Below are 20403 nucleotides of genomic sequence, written 5' to 3'. Positions count from 1 at the left end.
CACAGCCTGTCTGGGTGGCCTGCTGGCGGTGTAAGAAACTAGGCCCTTAGGAGAATGATTGGATTTGCTTTTGACAGAATGATTGGAAGTTCTCCTTTGGCTGAAATTCTCTCTTCCAGATTACCAGGAAAGAAAACAGAGAAGGCTTTGGTCACTGGCAGTTTAGCTACTTTTTCTATCAGTCTTATTTAGCAGATGGAAGAAAAAACACTCAAAGGGGGGTGGGGGGTGTTTATAAGTGTTGTAGGGAAGTAGAGTCCTGGAGACATTGCGTGCTAATAGTGATAATAATAATAGTAGATACTGTTTACTGAGCATTTACTATCTGTCCAGTGCTATGCTAAGCACTTTATGTCTATTCATATTTAAGACTCAGGACTCCCCAATGAGGTAGGTACTATTTTTATTCTCATTGAACAATGAAGAAACTGAGGTTCCTACAGTAATTTGCTCAAGGTTACATGCCTGAAGTAGGGTCTCTTTCCACGTTCTGCCAGCCAAAGATCCTGTGTCCCTAAGTAGTATGTGGTCACTGTCCTGAACATTGGTGCTTTCCGAGTGTCTGTTTCCAAGGATGGTGAGCTTGGTGCATCTCAATCCTGTCATATCCAGACAATGCTTGACATCAAGGAAAGAGAAAGCAGAAAAAACAAAAAGTAGGCTCAGCCCTGAGCCACCCCTCCATGCTGCAGTGGAGGTTCATAATGATGACCCTGGTTTATAACAAAAAAGTTAAATCACGTCCTTTGCCTTAAAAAGTAGAGAGGTGAATGATATGTTTTTGAGTGATTTTCCTCCCAAAGATTCATATTTTGGGAGAAGTGTTAGTTCTCAAAGAGGAAAACTTCTGCTATCTGGAGTATGCAGAACATGACACTCCCAAGACTGTTGGATAAGTGAGATGTCTTGTATTAACATTCTAACATACTGATGTAATTTGAGATGGTACAACTTTCCTATTTTGCAGGATCCCATAGGTGGACCAAGAGAAGAGAGAACGATTCCAGTGTGCAATCATTAGCTCCTCCCTGCTCTGCTCAGAACTCACATGGGCTGCTCCAGGCTTGGCCGTCTGGTTCACATAAATAGACATCAGTATCCCTGCATCAGAAGAATGATCGAGGGGAGTCTCCCTCGACACCACACCCATATTAATGATAGTAATCATGTCTTCTTTAATAATAGTAACCATTTGTTGAATATTTGCTTGGGCCATGGCCCTGTGCTAGGCACTTGCATGTATTCCTTTCATCCTCTCAATTACTCCATTGGGGTAAATATTATAGTGCTCATTATTCAGATAAGAAAACCGAAGTCCAGTGAGCTCAAGTAACTTGCTTAAGATTACAGAGAGAGTAAGTAGTTGAAGCATGTATTTGCACACTAAACTTTTTCCAAAATCCATGTCTTTTTTAGACAATCTCATTGCCTTAGGTCACGATAGGCAGGGAAGGTAGATCATCTGGGCAGCTGGGGATCTTAATACATGGAGAACAATTTCTGTAAATATAATATTATAAAGTTAGGTTGATTAAAAAACATATGCACATATGTGACCTATTTATTCAGGATGAGAGCCATCCTTTAAAATAGTCATCTTGGAAGACTATAACTTCTTCCAAACATTAGTTAAAATTCTTGCAATTCCTCTTTGAAAACTGTGTTTACAACTAATTTATATACCTGTCCACTCCTGGTTTCTTTTGGCCACAGCCAGGTTTGACCAAATAATGGTGTTTCCCAGCTTGATCACATAACATGATCACCAGATTTACTTTCAAATAACTTCAGTTGTTTCCAAATAATCAAATCCACCCACGGAGAAAGATTTCAGGCCATGGAGAATTTTTCATAAAAACCTGTAGCACGTTCTAGGGACAATTTTAAAATATAGGGAGACATGGCAGCATGGTTAGAAAAAATTTATCGTTTGGATATGTAAGCTCTGATTTATTTGTTAAAATAATGAATGAAAGTCATACTGTTTGCCGCCACACAGCCTGTTATACTAACTCCTCCTTGGCTCTGCCTTCTTTCCTTAGTTGGCTGCCTCTGTGTTTCTTGGTGGAGATGAAATTTGGAAGCCCACCAATGAGACACCATCTCATTTGGTACAGCAATAACGGCAAAGGAAAGGATTTCATGATAACCTGGTACCTTGATTTTTCCTGTGAAGGCAAAGCTTCCTTCCACATTCATAGAATCACTCTTCACCCAAGGGGCTCTTTGTGGGCTTCTGATTTGGATCTTGGAAATTGGTATGGGGGATGGGCAAGAGAAACATGGGCTTAAAGGAGCAGTATTGTTATGGGTTTGAGGTTTTCTTAGAATAGGTCTGAGTAAAAATAGTAATGGGAAGTGAAGAGGGAAGAGTAGCCAAGAGAATAGATGATGTGATCCATGTTTGTGGCTTCCTCTTTTTTCCTCTCTTAGGTTCCCCCATCCTGGGCTTGAATGATTTCGGGGTGTTATAGGCTTAGAGTGTTGGGAAGCTAATTTTCCTTGGTGCTTCCCCTAATTTCAACAAACCAAGCCTTAAATCTGCCACTTACCATCCATGGGAATTTGCTCTACTCCTCACATCTGGAATGGAGCCAAGAAATATCTAGTACCGTGGGAGTAAACCAGCTCAAGGTTGCTCTGAACTTGATGTCACTGAAACAAGGGACTATTCAATTGGTTATTGGGATAAAGTATCAGTATCATTATCAAACAACATTTATTAAGATACCAGGAAGCTGGTAATATTTTACCACCCGTGAGGCATTAAGAAATCATACTTATTTATGTACTATATTCTGAGTATCTAAACCAGAGGTCCTCAAACTTTAGCACAAATAATTACCTGGAAAAGTTTTTCAAAATGCACATAACTCAGCCCTGTTTATCCCTTAAAATCCAGGTCCTAGGTGGGTCTGAGCATCTACATTTTTGAGGATTACATAGTTGATTATAATTCATATCTAAGGTTGAGAACCAGCGGTCTTTGTGCAATAGTGGGAGCCCATAGAGAAAGCTTAAGAACTCTGAAAATAAATGAGGATTTGAAAAATAAAACTAATGTATCTTTACTTCTTTCAACACAATAGAATGGAATCACCTAAGGAAGAACTAACATTTGTTGAGAAAATAAAATGCATTAAGCACATTGCATGGTGCCTCAGTCAAAATGCAGTCAGGAAAACAGAAATTATGCAGAGGGTATTAACACAGTGAATGGATTTCATAGGTGTTGGAACATCTAAAAGGGAGCAGTGAGGTGAGTAAATACAGGAAGTAACCTAAAGGGGGTGGGAGAGGTGGGGGGTAGGGGGTGAGGTAGTGGAGGGGGAGGGGCAAGAGGAAAGAAGTATACATAACCAGAACCTAGGAATGCAGATGGGGGGCCACCACTTAAGGAGCTGGGTTGCTGCAGGAACATCATGTACCTGGTGCTGGGACTGCCAAGGGGAACCGTGTGGCTGGTGATGGAGCCTCTGAGAAAGTGGCTTGACACTTGTGCTGGGAGTGTCAAAAAGTGCTGTAGTGTAGCTGTCCAACAGAAGTGGAAGGAGGAAGGGAGTCCCTTCCTCTCTCCTCCTGCCTTCCTGTCTCCCAGCTGTGCCTCCCAATTGCAGATCCTAACTGGAAATCGGATAGCAGGGGAATCTAGAAAATACAATTTTCAGACTCTGAGCCCACAGTATTACAAATCAAAGTATAGAAGGGTGTGCATGGAACTGAGAGATAATAGGAAATGACAAACACACATGAGTTCATTAATTTAACACTTTGCAAAACTGTGAATAAGTAGAAGAACCAAAGTTCAAACCAGAATCCGACACCAGAATACTTGCTCTTACAGTTGGTTGAAACACTTTAACTCAGTTTACGTTTATACTCTGCCCTTGACTTTTATTTTCTTAGCATTTATTTAGCACCGGCTACATGCCAGGTACTGTGCTAAGTGCTTAGGTCATTCTTACACCATTTAATTTTTTTCTGAAGCAGGGCAGGTAATATTAATGCAAAGTTGCCCAGTAATCAACTGAATGAGGAAATTAAATAAGAATAAAACTGGTTTCTTGAATTGCAAATGTACCTGTGTATTTATTTATAAAGATAATATATAATATATATTTATATTTTTATATAATATAAATATATTTATATTATGTAGTATTAATATATATATGGTATATCATATTATATAATATGGATATAGATTAATTTTGTAGAACACTCAGGTAGAAAATAGCACAAATAAAGGAAAATAAGAATATTGTCCTAAATTATTCAGCATGTTATTCTAATCAAATTTAATTCATTTCAGAGCATAATTGTTAAACACATATGTGTGCTCAGCATTGAGCTAGAGGCCGTAGAGCAGGGGTGTCAAAACTTTTTCAATGTTTTTTACCAAGGGCCATATGTGGTAAAATACACAAACAGCTGGGCCACTCACTCGAGGTGAAGTACGTATTGCCTCACCTGGTTTATTTAAGTAAACTAAATATATTTTTGGAATTTGCTGTGGGCCAATTAACAATGGATTGTGGACCGCAGTTGGCCTGCGGGCCGCAGTTTTGACACCCCTGCCATAGAGGATACAATATGGACTCTGTTCTCAAGAAATCTGTTGTCTAGTTCTGAAATTAAGACGTAGTTACATGGAACAGCATATGAAAACATAAAGGTTAAGGAATGTTATGAGAAGTCACTGTGGGCTGGGATTGTCAGGGAAGGTTTTTGGGCTGGGAGAGAAGATGAGACTTGAGGGGACAACAAAAGCAAGATGAGTGTGGAGGAGTGGATAGAATATTCTGTGTTAGGGAAGAACACGAGTAAAGGCTAAGAAATGGGGCACGAACCTGCCATTTTCATTGACAGCAAAGAGACTGGGTATATTGGTGAGAGACGGAACATTGAGTTGGCTAGTGGAGCTGAGTGCTAGTTGTCCTTCCCCATATCCATTTTCCCTCTTTTCTATAGTGATAGAAGTTTAAGCTGGGCATTTGGCCAGCCTCCCTTGCAATTAGGTGTGACGGTGTAACTAGTCTATGGCTAATGGGGTATCAGCAGAAGTGATGTGGGAAATTTCCAGGTCATGTTTCTAAAAGGAAATGGGTTTATTCACCACTGCTCCTCTTTCCCTTTTCTTGAAGACTGGAGTATAGACGTGGTGTTGAGTCCCTTTGGACTGTGTGGATAAGGACAACATTCTAGGGTTACCAGATAAACAATCTGGAAGGAGTCTAGATTCACAACATTGAAAAAATGCCATCCCAGCCCTGGAGTACCTACACTGAGTGATAAATGAGAGGGAGCATTCCATCTGAGAGGCACAGGGGAGTCATTTGCTCTCAGGCATCCATCCATAGCACTGATTAGAGATTTTGGCATTTATTCCATCTGAAGCAGAAATAGTTCCTCCAAATGTAACCTTACCTTATCCTCACATTTGCATAATTGCTACAAGGAATATCTTTTGGGAAGACCTTTTAGAGAATGGGAACAACAGTGGGAGGAGTTATTTTTCTTTCCAAATGTCAGACAGGGACACTCAAGACTTTGGCCAACCATGTTCTGAAGGAATATGGGGTTCACTGCAAATCCAGAAAGCTGCTGGTAGGTCTTACAGTTGGTTGGTATCAAAACTTTTTAAAACTTCTGGAATGAAAGGAAGCTTTAATTGAATGCAAGAAAGATACTATAACTTAGAACAAATTGCCTTTGAAATCAGATACATCTTTTGTACATGACCTGACCTGGTTTTTTGGTTGACTCTTTTCAAAATAATCCCCACAGAAGGGTGAGTCATTGCATTGGCCCCAATTTGCAGCATCTTTCTCTCCAATGGTATAGCAATAAGCAAAGGCTTGGGGAGGAGGAGATAGAATTGATGAGAGACAGAGGACAGCTAGGAAAGGAGACCAGTTCTGCAAACATAATAGCTACTATTTATTGACTGGGAACTAGATACTGTCTTATTTAATTCATTCAACAGCCCTATGCGGCAGGCACTATACCCCCATTTTATAGATGAGGAAATTGAGACCAGCAAATTGTAAATATTTTCCTAAGTTTACTCAGTTAGTTAATGATGAGGTCAGGGTTCCAGCTCTGGCAGTGTGACTCCATGCTGGGGCAGTTAACCCCAACTCCCACAGGGGACCTACTGCCAGGCAGGCCATGGAGGAAAGGGTTTTGGCTGGTAATATTCTGGGGACCAGATGAATGATATTGGCAGGGAGCCAGAAGAGGGGGTGTAGTCTGGATCAAAGCAGTAGCAAACTGGAGCAGAGGGACAGGAAGGCCCAACAGACTTCAGGAAGGGATGGGCCTGGATCAGAACTGGTTCTGGGATGGAGTACTGCACAGCTCACCACAAGACGGTTCATTTGTTGATAAGGGATGGCCTGGACCAAGGGATACCTGTGACAATGAGCTTTGAAGCTACATCCTTCCCAGGTGTGTTACTATCTTTGCACAATCAGCACCTCACACATGTCTGGATGTGGTTGGTGCTCAATAAAGGTCTGTTGAGGGAAGTGAATAAACATATGTGTATACACCATTGAAGTTTCTCTATAGCTAGAACATGACATTGGGCTCCTCTCAGCAGTACCATAGTGCTTATTTTGTTAACCTGGATCCATAATACCTCATACAACTTCTAAGGGCCACTAATGGGGTATATTATTTTCCTGGGACTACTGTAACAAATTACCACAAACTTGGTGGATTGAAACAAGACAAATTAATTAAATCCCAGAGGTTTGACATATGTACCCGAAGGCTCTAGGGGAGAATACTTCCTTGCATCTTCTACCGTCAAATGACTCCAGGTGTGCCTTGGTTAGTGACTGAAGAACTCCAGTCTCTACCTCCATCCGCACATGGCCCTCTTCTCTGTCTTGAATGTCCCTCTGCCTTTCTCTTACAAGGAAACTTATTATGGGGTTTAGGGCTCACCTAGATAATCAGTTTGATCTCATCTCAAGAATCTAAATTTAATTATATCTCAAAAAGACGCCTTTTCCACATAAGGTCATATGCACAGGCTCCAGGGATTGGGGCATGGGGTATAACTTTTGGGGGGCACCATTCAATCTACACACAGGGCGTGAAGTCCCAAACAGAGGTAAAGAGGAACCACTTGTTCCAGTGGGGCTGCCCTTCTCCCTTACCATCGCCCCACAGTGGGCTACTGCCTGGTCTCAGCACTCTCCCGTACAACCACAGGTAAACTGAAAGCCTGTGAGGAAGAGTCACAGAGATTCCCAGGAATTAAGAGAAGGCAGACCAGATTCCCCGGGGTGCTCACTGGGTCCTCAGAATGGATTTTGGCTCAGCCAAAATCCACGATGAGCTGTCTTGGCTCATTCTGGGAGCTCATTGGAAATTTCTTGATAAACCTGGAGTTAAGACAGGTAGCAATGCTTCTCCAGGGAATGGGGGGAAATAATAAGAAGAGCTGGGTAGGAGAGTAACAGGGCTGGGATTGGTTTTTCCTCACCTCCAGTGTTTGGTCCGTCTTCAGCCGCATTTCCCTTTCCCGTCCCCCAGCACCAGCCTGTTCTTCTGCAGCATCTTCAGCACCTGGACCACCAATCCATCGGCTGCCAGGACCCAGGCTATGGTCCTGGGCATGTGCGATGGTTAGTTTTATGTGTCAATTTGGCTGGGCTGAGGTGCCCAGATATGAGCGTGATCAAAATATGCAGTGAATGTTTAAATAAAAAATGTATTACAGTTAAAGACACAGTGCCATTCATCCCGCTCAAAATACTCCCTCCCCCTCGCTTTGAACACATTTATCTCATTGTTCACGCAACTTTCTGAAGCAGTTCTGGAAGTCCTCTTTCGCGAGTGTCTTCAGTTGTGCTGTCGTGGCTGCCTCGATGTCCTGAATCAGTTCAAAACGTTTACCTTTCATGGTCATTTTGACTTTGGGGAAGCGCCAGAAGCCACATGATGCCAGATCTGGTGAATAAAGTGGGTGAGAACACACCACAATGTTTATTTGACAGAAATTGCCATACCAGAAGCATGTGTGACATAGAGCCTTTCCGTTGTGATTACAAAATACAGTGAATGCTGCTGCCAAGTGCCATCCAATGGAAAGATTTTCAAAATGGGAAGCAGTGTGATGAACCTTAGTAACAGTGTGTGCCAAGTTTCAACTTGTTCAGTACAGTCAGTTGAGTGTGAGCTGTGGTTGAGAGAAGGTGTGTTTTAAAGTGTGCTGTATATCATCCTCCATCGTGACAATGCTCCGTGTCACACATCGCTTCTGGTATAGGGCAATTTCTGTCAAATAAATACATTACGGTGTGTCTTCACCCACCTTATTCACCAAATCTGGCACCATGCAACTTCTGGCTCTTGCCCAAAGTCAAAATGATTCAGGACATTAAGGCAGCCATGACAGCACAACTAAAGACGCTCATGAAAGATTTCCAGAACTGCTTCAGAAAGTGGCAAGAACACTGGGATAAATGTGTTCGTAGCAAGGGGGGGCATTTTGAGGGGGATTAATGGCAATGTGTCTTTTACTGTAATAAATTTTTAAAATTTTGTGCATTCACGGTATTGTTTGATCACAACTTGTATTTGGTCAAACATTATTCCACATGTTTCTGTAAGGAGGGTTTTGGATGGATCTTACATTGAAATCAGTGGACTTTGCATAAAGCAGATTCCCCTGCCTAATGTGGGTGGGCCTCATCCAATCAGATGAAGGTCTAAATATAAAAAATGACTGACCTACCCTGAGGAAGTAAATTCTGCAACAGACAGACTTTGGACTTGAACAACATCAGTTCATCCTTAGGTCTTCAACCTACCAACCCACTCTGCAGATTTTGGAGTTGTCGGGCTTCTATAATCACACGGGCCAGTTCCTTAAAATCTCTCTCTCTCTCTCTCTCTCTCTCTCTCTCTCTCTCAACAGGAGTGAGCTTGACAAATTTTCCTGACCAGAGGAATTGTTTCAGCTGTCTTTTAGCCCTGTTTTTGCTACTTGATAAAGGACACATCAGGCTTCTCACAGGGAAACAATTTGGTGGCAAGAAACCCTGTGCCCAGTGCTTTGACAGTCCAGCACAAGGAAATGGGAGAAGGCAGCTTCCTAGCCTGCAGGCTTGATCAGGATCTCTCTTCTCTATGACCCTGGAGAGACACTGCACCATCCTGAAGGTCTAGAGGGAGAGCGAGACTTGGTCAATCCCAGGCATTCTTATGCCAGGCATGTAAAGCACACCCAGACCTTTTAAGTGTAGAAAAAAATTGTGAAATTTACTGGTTGTCTGGCAAGCTCAACCATCTGCCTTTGTCTTTCATGAGGTGATTTACAATTCTGTAGAGATAGGTGTTTGCTTGTAGGAAACTAATTATAATAATCCTTGGAATAAAAACGCAAATTGTGCCCACTGGAATGCAACAGATTATAACTCAGTGGATATTGAATAGTTTTGCACCTATTTGTCAATTCATTTTATCATTCTTTATCTAATTACTAATGTGTGGAACTCAGTTTTTTTTACCTCTTTTTTGCAATACCTACTTGGTTCTCTTGTTAATTAATGAGTTAAATAAAATCTTTGACATGACCATTTTGAAACATGATTTTACATTTTTTATTTTTTAAAAAGATTATCCTTTAACAGAGCTCAATCTCTCTCAACCCTCCTCCAAATGAGATGCCATCATCTCATTTCCTCCACAACAGATAAATCCATTAACATGTATTAAAATTATACTATAGGGGTTTAAAATGTATGCAGAATGGGACTGAACCTTACAAACAAGTAGAAACATTTCGAAATTTCCTTCCCTCATTTCTTTTCTATTTACAGGTTTATCGAGACTGTGCTAAATTTAAAAATCAAATTAAGAAGATCAGCATACTCTTGATACAAGAAAGGAAAATGACATTGAGCCATCTTTCAGAAAATATGGTATGTTTTCCCATTTGTTTATGTGTTCTGCTGTGTCCTTCTGGAATATTTTTGTTGGTTTTATTCAAGTATAATTAACATATAACATTATATTAGTTTCAGGTATACAACACATGATTCAAATATTTGTGTATGCGGTCTGACAATTAAGTTCGCGAACTTGCCACCGTGAGCTTACATTGGCAGCACTGTACAAACAGCACAGTGAAGTTTCATAACCTTGGTATATCAGTGTCTCACAGCTGTGTTCATGTCGACATGTGGCGGTGTTTTGCTGAGTGGTGTTCAATATTATTGCATGTTTTTGTGTGCTGTCACAAAAATGTCTGAACTTGAATTGGAACAACGAACAAACATTAAATTTCTTGTTAAACTTGGCAAAAGTGGAAGTGATATCAGGGACATGTTAGTCCAAGTTTATGGGGTTAATGCTATAAAGAAAATGGCAGTGTACAAATGGATTAAATTTTTTCTGAGGGGAGAGAAGGCATCACTGATGAAGAGAGACCAGGGAGGCCAGTAACCAGCAGAATTGACGAAAACATTGCAAAAATTTGTTGAATTGTGCATCAAAATCATCAGCTGACTGTGAGAAGCATAGCAGACCAAGTAAACATAGATACAGAAACAGTTCGGAAAATATTAACTGAAAATCTTGGCATGAGAAAGGTGTGTGCAAAAATGGTCCCGAAGGAGATCACCAATGAACAAAAGCAAAGGAGAGTCAAAGTTTGCCAAGACCTTTTGGAGAGGCAAGATGATGTTTTGGGCCATCTTATCACTGGTGATGAAGCATGGGTGTACCAATACAACTCTAAAACAAAGCATCAAACTGGACAATGGAAGTCAGCCAATTCTCTACAACCAAAAATTTTCTGTCAGTCCAAATCAAGAGTCAAAATGACGTTGCTAACCTTTTTTGATATCAGAGGGATTACTCATTATGAATTTGTACCAACTGGACAAACAGTTAACCAAGTTTACTATTTGGAAGTGCTAAAAAGGATGAGTGAAAAAGTTAGACGACCTGAACTTTTCACCAACGATTCATGGCTCCTGTATCACGACAATGTACCAGCTCACACAGCACTGTCTGTGAGGGAATTTTTAGCCAGTAAACAAATAACTGTATTGGAACATACTCCCTACTCATCTGATCTGGCCCTCAATGACTTCTTTCTTTACCTGAAGATAAAGGAAATATTGAAAGGAAGACATTTTGATGACATTCAAAATGTCATCAAGGGTAATACGATGACAGCTCTGATGGCCATTTCAGAAAAAGAGTTCCAAAAATGCTTTGAAGGGTGTACTAGGTGCTGGTGTTGGTGCATAGCTTCCCAAGGGGAGTACTTTGAAGGTGACCATAGTGATATTCAGCAATGAGGTATGTAGCACTTTTTCCAGGATGAGTTCACAACCTTAATTATCAGACCTCGTACATTGCAAAATGGTCACCACAATAAATCTAGTAAACATCCGTCACCATACATAGTTACAAAATTTTTTTTCTCGTAATAAGAACATTTAAGGTTTACTCTTTTAGCAACTATCAAATATGCAATACAGTATTATTAACTATAGTCACCTCCCCTCCTTTATCAAAGTAGAATATTTAGAAGGACCAGACACATGCACATAAATTTGCCCTTTTCCCCTTTTTGCAGTCTAGTTCAGTGGTTTTCAACTTTGAGGTACATAAGAAGTACTGTATAGAACTTTGTACCTAGAACTGTGCATACTCTTTGTGAAAGAGATTTAAAAGTCTGGCTGTATTTTGAGCATCAATGGTAATATTGACAGTATGAATGTTTTTGTCTTTCATGACTCTGAAATTACCAGACCACCGCCTTCTCCCCACCAAATATGACTGCATCCTAATTGCATTCAGCATCAAGGTGTCTGGGCTCCTTTGCTGTCAGTTACTTTTAGTTCACATTGCATTTCTCTGGGAAGGTGGGTCTCAGGTGACTGAGGCCCTAACTTAAAAATTGTTATTGAGGTGAAATTCACTTAACATAAAATTAACCATTTTAAAATGTACAATTCAGTGGCATTTAGTACATTCAAAATGTTATTCAACTATCACTTTTATGATGTTCCAAAACATTTTCATCACCCTGAAAGGAACCCCGAACCCATTAAGCAGTCACTCTCCATTCCCTTTCTCCCCCAGCCGCAGGCAAACACCGATCTGCTTTCTGTCTTTATGCATTTACCTGTTCTGGACATTTCATATAAACAAAATCATACATACCATAAGACCCATTAATTCCATTCCTAGATATATACCTAAAAGAATTAGAAATAGGTACTCAAACAGATACTTGTACGTAAATGTTCATAGCGGCTATAACTATTAATTTTTCCCTGGGCACTCTCTGCCTGCTTCTTGGTGGTTCTGCAGGTGAATTTTTCCTCAGTTGAGCTGGACAGGCGAAAGCCAAAATGAGAACGGGGACGGGAGAAGGACAGGAGCAGCACCCAGTTACTCCGTGAGGGCTCTGCTCCCTGAATGTGACAACCCAGTGCGATCAGTGAGTGCTACGCACGGAGGGATGCTGGGCAATGATGAATCAAACAAACTCAGAAAGCAGAGGCCTGGCAGGCACCCCACACACTGTCAGGTGATTCACCAAATTCACAGGAAGCTGAGAGTGCCTGCTACGGAAGCCACAGAAATGGGAATAGTCCAGAGTCACTCCTGCTTGAAGATGAGTGTTGCCTTGAAGCTTGTGGTCTAAGTGAGCTGGATTTCCAACCGAAGGGAAAATTGTACAAGTGAACTTGCCTGGGGTGGGGCATGGTTCTCGTGGTCGTCATAGCTGCTGCCAGAAATGAGCCCAAGGCTGGCAGACCCGCTGGTAAAGCAGACCTATTTCTAAATCTGTTTCTGGCTCATTAATTGTGAAGTATTTTATTCTAGCCCTTTGCAGGCTTAGGGACTAGGTTGGCACTCAGGTTTGCAAATGAAAAAAGTGAAGCTGAGGCCTTTTTCAATGTTTTCTTCCCTGCTCTCACTTCCGGCAATTATTATAAAGTGCACTCATCATCCGTACAATGTTCTGAAAAGTAAAGCTTAATTTGGTTTGTTATTTCTGTGGCTTTGCCAAATAGCATTTGTACCTGTACCAGCCCCACTGGGCTATGAAGCCAACACCTCCTTAAATCACCAGAGGCTGTTAGTTTGTGTCCTCATCTTGGTTCCTCCTATTGGTCTGGCCAGAGGCGGTTTTCATGAGAACGTTTTAATGGGTCACCAGGGTTTTCTGTGGGGACAGCTGTCTCTGTAACCTGAAAGGCTGGCCTGCAGGAAAAATGACGAGGCTTGAATTCTAAAATGCAGCAGGTGAATAGTTTGCACCCTTTGTTGATAACAAATAGAAACGAAGTCACTCTCCTCTTCAGGTGAGATATGACCTTGTACAGATCTAGGTTCAAATCCTGACTCTGCCAGTGTGTCATTTGGACAAATCCTCTAATCTCCCTGAAGCTCTGTGTGAATTGGGGTGACAGTAGAAGAGTGATTGCACAATTTAATAAAGTAATTTATGGAAGTTCCTGACATGTAATAGGTGCTCAAAGATGATAGCATTATTATTCATTTTAATACACCAATCTGAGTTGACCAAAAAGGATCAAACAATCTGGGGACTTTTTAGTCTTAGAAGCTGTGTCTTATGTGATGTCAGATCTCAGAACTCTCCAGACCTCAACATGGCAGTGGTCTGTGGTTCATGCCTATAATCCTGGCCCCTCCTCTCATTCATCTGGTTTATTTAATCATTTGGAGGCTTAGCCAAGTTACAGCAACATTTCTAGGTCCTCAATTCCTAGAGTGACAGGGTCCAGAGAAGCCAGTGGGAGGGAAGAGTAGGATAGGAGAGCGGGGAAAGAAAAGTCAGGTTTTTTTCTCTGTCGCATTCAACGTAGAATTTGGCTCTATGTGAATTATCCAGATACTTTTCTGTATGTCAGTCATTCAACAAATGGTAACTGAGCACCAGTTCTGTAACCAGCTGATATTCTAGTACCTCTTCACGTATACGTTCCCACCACCTTTCTGCCTGCTGTCTTAGGAAATTCGCTATAATAGAGGAAGGGGCACGTAAGAAGAGGAAGGGGCATGTGCGATAGCTGGAGGATGGTGTGAACAAAGAGGGTGTATGAGCAGAGGAAGACAGACAGGTTCAGAAAGGAGATGGGAATAGAGAGGGATAGCATTTGTTTCGCCGGACTGATTCCTGCCGCGCAGCACTCCTCTCTCCCCTAGCCCATGCCGCTGAAAACTACCCGTGTGGTAGCTCTGCCATGCAGGCAAAGGCAGTGGGAGTCTAGCTGAATAATCTTGGCCAGAGTTTCCCAAGGTATTATAAAATTACATGCTTGTGTGCGCGTGTGTGAGCGCGTGCATGTGTGTGTTGCAATGTTTCTCCATCGTCTGATAGAAGGAATGCTTCCATTGAGCTCAACTACATTCAGGCTTCCTTTCTACAGACATTCCGTCAGGCTCCCCAGCTCCAGGGACTCTGGAGAGGTGTCGCCCTGCCTTGAAGAAGAGCAGCCAGAGACTCCAGGGGTAGGATCGGGGAGACACCAGGCCAAGGAAAGACAAATACAGGCTAGAGGGAAGTCGGTGCCTTCCTGCCTGTCTTGTTTATTACTGGGCTTTAGAAGGAGGAATGTGAAAACCCTTCTGTTATGGCAGAAACCATGCCTGCTCAATTTTTCCTTGCTTTTCAGTATTCCTCTCCCTGGATTCCCCAACAGCCTAAGACAAATTCCAACTACCAGCAGTGCCCTTATATTCTCGGTATGTGAGAAAAGTGGTGCTATTGCCCTATGGGTGATTTGTTTCATTAAAGCCCATGACATATGTTAGCTTCTGGTATAGGAGGAAAAATGGAAAGAAAATGAGGGTCAAGTGAATTAATTACCCACGTCCAGATCCGTAAGCTCCCTGATTTCTTGTATTCTTTGTTAGCCAAAGAAAGGAGCAAAGTAAAGAGTCATGGCTAGATTTTTAGTTCTGTTCAAACATAAGTTATGGATTAATCATGATACACAATGTTAAGCAAAATGTATTACAGATCTTTTTATATGTTGGATCCCTACTTGATTAAAATGACAATTTAGCTTATATTGCCTTTGTTGTTTTTACAACTTAATCAGACCTGCTGTCTCACTGCACCAGCCCCTAGAAAACAAGCTGACACTTTGAAGCCAGTCCTGCTGTTTCACTGTGATTATTTCTATGGCATCAACCATTTGAAGGAAAAGAATTGGTCATTTCATTGGGTACAGTGTTTAGCCTTGTGATGTGTTTAATATTATTTATCTATGTCTTCAAACAATCAAAGGCAATGGCTGTACAAAAAAATACAATATGCCCAGTGAAATCTTCCCTACCCCATCCCCCAAGAAAACCTGGAATCTGCCTGTTTTGAAATGTCTATATATCCCCCAGGTCCATTGTGATAGCTTTTTTTTTAAATCAAGGTATGACTTTTTTAGTGATAAGATATAGTGTAGAACCATATCCTACTTATAAATACATTTTTAAATGCTTCGCTCACTTCCTCACTCATTACACTTAATATTGAGTGCTTACTATATGCAGGTTTTACTGTTGGTGCAGGAGACACAAAGTTATGTCACTCACTGCCTTTCTTCCTTAGCCAGTTAACCTCCTGGCAACACCCTGCACCTTCACACACAATTAGAGGTATGTGATGGGAAAATGGCCCTTGAACACTCTAGGGTTTCATTTATCAACTCATTAACCTCATGGAAACAGACCATCTCCTCCTTGATGGGTTCTGCCAATGCCTGGGCGTGCTGCTTATTGTTTAGCATGGTTTGGGTCACATGACCACACCTGAGCCAATCTCTGTGGCTGAGGGTAGTGGGTTCTGCTTGGACATTCTGGTTAAATGCCCACTCATATAGGTAAGGGGGTCAGTTTCTCATAAACACATGGTTTCACAAAAGGGCAGTTTCCCCAAAATAAGACAGGTAGGATGTCCAAAAAAAAAAAATAACCCAAAACAAAACAGTAGATGGTTACTATATAGCTCAAACCTCTCTCATGAGCAACAGACCTGGATTATTTAATTGCTTAGTCAGCAATCCCACTTGAATGTCTCCCATGTTCCTCCAGGCTACCATAGTGACAACTGCTCAGTCGCATACATGCAAAAGGACTCATTGTCCTTCCCCACAATTTTACACCTTCCCTGGTGAACCTCGTCTTGGCGCAACATAGCACAATCTACCCAACCGCCCAAACCAGGACCTAGCCATCGACTTGCAGACCTCAATCTCCTTCACCCTCATGGTCAATCTGTCACCAAGTCTAAAATGTTTCTTGTCTCTGTCCCTATTCTTTAGCCTACTGCCACCATTTTGGTTCCTATCATCATCTTACTCAGAGGACTGCAGTGGTCTCCCAACTAGCTTTCTTCTCTCTGGTGTTTCCCTTCTCCAATCCAGGTAGATCTTTCCAGAACTAAAATATGATTGTCACTTGCCTGTTTTAAATCCTTCAATGACTTCCCAATGCCTTCGGGTTAAAGTGCAATCTTTTGGAACTAGGTATATGAAAGCTCTGTCTTTCATATAAAGCCCCTTGCCTGGCTTGGGAACTGTTTTCCTGGCTCTCACAACCCTTGTGCTACACTGATAATACTGTAAACTTTGTTTGCTTGCCTGACTCTCTCCCTAAGCTGGAGCTCTTTAAGAGCCAGGGTATTCTAAACCCTTCAAAACCATTCCAAACCCTTCAAAACTTGCTTTCTTGTTTGAGCTGGAAAACTGAAAGTTGCATTTACAATACTCTCTTACAGCTGTGTTACAGGAATGGGATATAAGTTCCATCAAGCATATATACCTGTATGAGACTTCAAACAGAAGCAAACAATGAAGGTTGGATTTTCTGGAAAGCTTGGTGGTGATATCTGGCTCTTCCAAGACAGGTACAGTTGAGTTTCTAGGGTTTATCCCCTAGCACAGGGTGCCTATCCTGACAGTATTTCCCCTGGAACATCGCCCTGGTGTAGCTGGTCATTTTTCTTAGTCTGCATGGTTCCCAGCTGCAGTGCTGCTGCCCGTATAGACACCAAGCCTGGCCCTGGCCCTGGCCCTTTCTAAGATTCTGTGATCTACCCAATTTTCTGTGACAAAACTCTGCTTAAGCTAGAGTGGATGCCGTTGTCTGCAAGTAAGTACCTTAATTAACATAGATGTTAATAAAGCTGCATTAGCATCTCTGTGTCTGCTGTGCCCAGCACAATGCCTGGTTTATGGACGATATCACATGTATTACTAAATGAATGTTTGAATGGATGTGTCTTCTCTGCTCTAGAGTGCTCACTGTATGATAAGGGAGGCACACATGAGAACAAGTATTTCAAGGCAACAGTTTCTAATAGAGTCATATAGTGATAGAATACAAAGGTTATAAAATATTCAAAGATGGGAGCATTAGGGCCATCCAAGGGAAGGTAACATTTGAGATGGGCCTTTAGAGTAGCCATTCACTAGCTAGACAAGGAGATAAAGGTCATTCCAGGCAGGAGAAAGGTAGAAGCGCAAACATATGAGATGGTAGAGCATATTTAGGGAAAATGTGTGATTGCATAGGATATGACCCTCTGATCGAGAGATAGAGATGAAAAGGGAGGAGATGCCAGGGTTTGAACAGCAGCAGCAGTTAACAAAGGTGAGTATTTCTGGTACTTTCTATATACTGGATACTGAACTATGTCACTTATATATATATATTGTCTAATTTAATCCTCACTGTTGTTATTACTTTCATTTTACAGGTTAAATGACTTGCCTAAGGTCATAGAGTTGCCAAGGCAAATTGACATTTCTCTGACTAACATGCTAAACGGTTTAGACTTTATCCTCAAGTTAACAACAATCAATGAAGGTTAGAAAATAATATGATTAGATTGTTGTTGCTAAAGGATTAGAGAAGGGAGTTTGACTGGAGGGACTAGTTAGGAGACCAGGGGAGATGATAACAGCCCAAGAAGTCAGGAGTAGTGAGAATGGAGACAATCGAATGCATCTGAGAAATATTTCAGAGGCTCAATAGACAAAACTTGGAGACCAAGCCCAGGTTGCAAAATGAGTCAAGTGTGAGGCCAAAACATGGGCTTAGGCAGTTGGGTGGATGCTGACACCATTAATGAAAATAGAGAAAACAGGCAAAGAAGCTGGTTTAGGGCTAATTAATAATTTTTATTTCAGTTGTGTTAAGATTTGGTTTGTATGGGACAATAGCTTGGAGAGCATCAAGATATCCATTTGCCCAAATCTGTATTCCCTGTGACCCTGGAGCAAAGCCTGGTGTCCTGGGTGTCTTGGCAGCGGTTCAAGCGTGGCTGGAATCTGGCTCAGCATTAGGCGGATGAGCATAGAGCCTTGCATTGTTGCACATTTCAAATTACTTGTCAGGAGGAGCTGCAGAGAAGAAAGTCTCTGACTGGGGATGGCAAATATCCTCACTGCTCAATAATTCAGCACAGAGTTACCATCACGAGGAGCATTTTTAAAGTCAAACCCAATTTCCTTGCTAAGTCATGCCTGGGCAAGTTGGAGAGTTGCCAAAAAACCAGAGGAAACTCCAGGCCTCTATACACAGGCCCTGAGAGATAGAGGTACTACTGCACGATAAAGCTGTCAGCATGACCTTAGCAGTGCAGACACGTGACTCATTTGCATCTGTCACTTCCTTCAGCATACCCTGCCCTCAAATCCTGACTCCAAATCCTGTGGATAAAACAAAGCTGCCCAGCACAACCTCTTACAATCGGATTCAGACTTTATTATACATGGGGGTCTGACCTCGTATCCCTTATCCTCACGCTTCTCTGGAACAACTCACAGCCCCTCCAACAAGAATGGAGCTCTTCTATGGGAGGGGCATTTCAGAGGAGGCCCCCAGGTATGGCCCTTTTGTGGGGCTGGACAGTGGAGAGGCTGGAGCACTGCTACACACTCTACCACCAGCAGCCAACTTCCAGAGCTCTGGAACGACTGGCCAGATCAATTTCCTCAGCACGCTGCTCCCCAGCTGGCTGCGGAGGACGAGCCCTGTGTGTAGTTACTTGTCTCCCTGGTCCCCTCGGGCCTTGCTACTGTGCCTCCTTAGTTAGTCCTGAAGCCCTGTCCTACCCAGACTTTGGGATCAATTACTAAGCAGGGGTTCTGTAAGGAGGCTTTTATCAGGCACGTATGGGCAACAGTATTGATGCTTTTTGACGGGTTAGCTGCCTGATTTGGGCTGGATTCAGGCCTTTGTCCTGTGTTTGTTGTTGTTTTTTTTGAGTTGGACACTGGACAAGGCTGCTTCCAGTGGACAAGCCTGGGTGCTGGAGGGCACTGATCTAGACTGCCTGGACTCCCCAAGGGCCAAGTGACCCATATCTCGACTAGCTTATAACCCACTAGCAGAGCCAGTAGCTAGAAGAAACTAGGAGAAACAAACACGTGTCTTTTCTTGTGGGCTGGCTCATCCCTGCTCTAGGATGCCAGGACATGCCCCCCTACACTAGGCTGTTTATGCCAGCCGTCAGCTGCACAGCTGCAGGTGGAGGCCCTGCCCTTGACCAGTCCACCCGTGTGCTGTGATATGCCAGTATGTAATTCAAAATAAAAACAACACTGACTCCTAAACACACAAAACTTATGTGAATGTTGAAATTAAAATGACTTTATGTGGGATGTTTAGACTACAAAATTTTGGTTTAGTTCTCACTAAAGCTGAACATTTTTTAACTTTGTGGGAGGCCCCTGCGGGGTTGGGTCTCTAAGCTCATGCTTAGGCTGCCCGTTGGGCAGTCCTGCTCTGTGCCTGGGGCCTGGCCCCTGTGGCTAGAACTCCCCACGCTGCCTGCCTCTTGCCTCATCCCCCCTCAATCCTATCACCTTGCTTAAGGGGACTTCTCCGATGTTGGCTAACAGGCTTATGCCAGGCTTTTATTCTCCCCCTCATGCTGGTTCTCTGAGTTTGGAGGAACTTGAGAGCTTCCTCCCAAGAGTAACAGTTTTGTATGTGCTCTTGTGTTTGGACCCCTAATATTTCCCTAATCTTATTTTTTTTCACTGCACATTATGTTTACTTTTCTCACTCTTATGATAATAATTTATATATAGCAAAGTTAATTCTTTTTAGAGTATGTTTCTGCATGTTTTGACAAATGTATGCACTCATGTAATTACCACCACAATCAAGCTATAGAGCAGACCCATCATCCCGAATGAACTTGTTGCAACGATGTTGCTGAGCTTTTTTGATGTCAGAGGGATTATTCATTATGAATTTGTACCAACTGGACAAATAATTAACCAAGTTTACTATTTGGGAGTGCTGAAAAGTCTGCGTGAAAAACTTTAACAACCTGAATTTTTCGCCCGCAGTTCATGGCTCTTGCATCATGACACTGCACCA

Source organism: Rhinolophus sinicus, linkage group LG12, assembly GCF_036562045.2.
Source record: "Rhinolophus sinicus isolate RSC01 linkage group LG12, ASM3656204v1, whole genome shotgun sequence".
Taxonomy (NCBI): Eukaryota; Metazoa; Chordata; class Mammalia; order Chiroptera; family Rhinolophidae; genus Rhinolophus; species Rhinolophus sinicus.
This window is presented reverse-complemented; position numbering follows the sequence as displayed.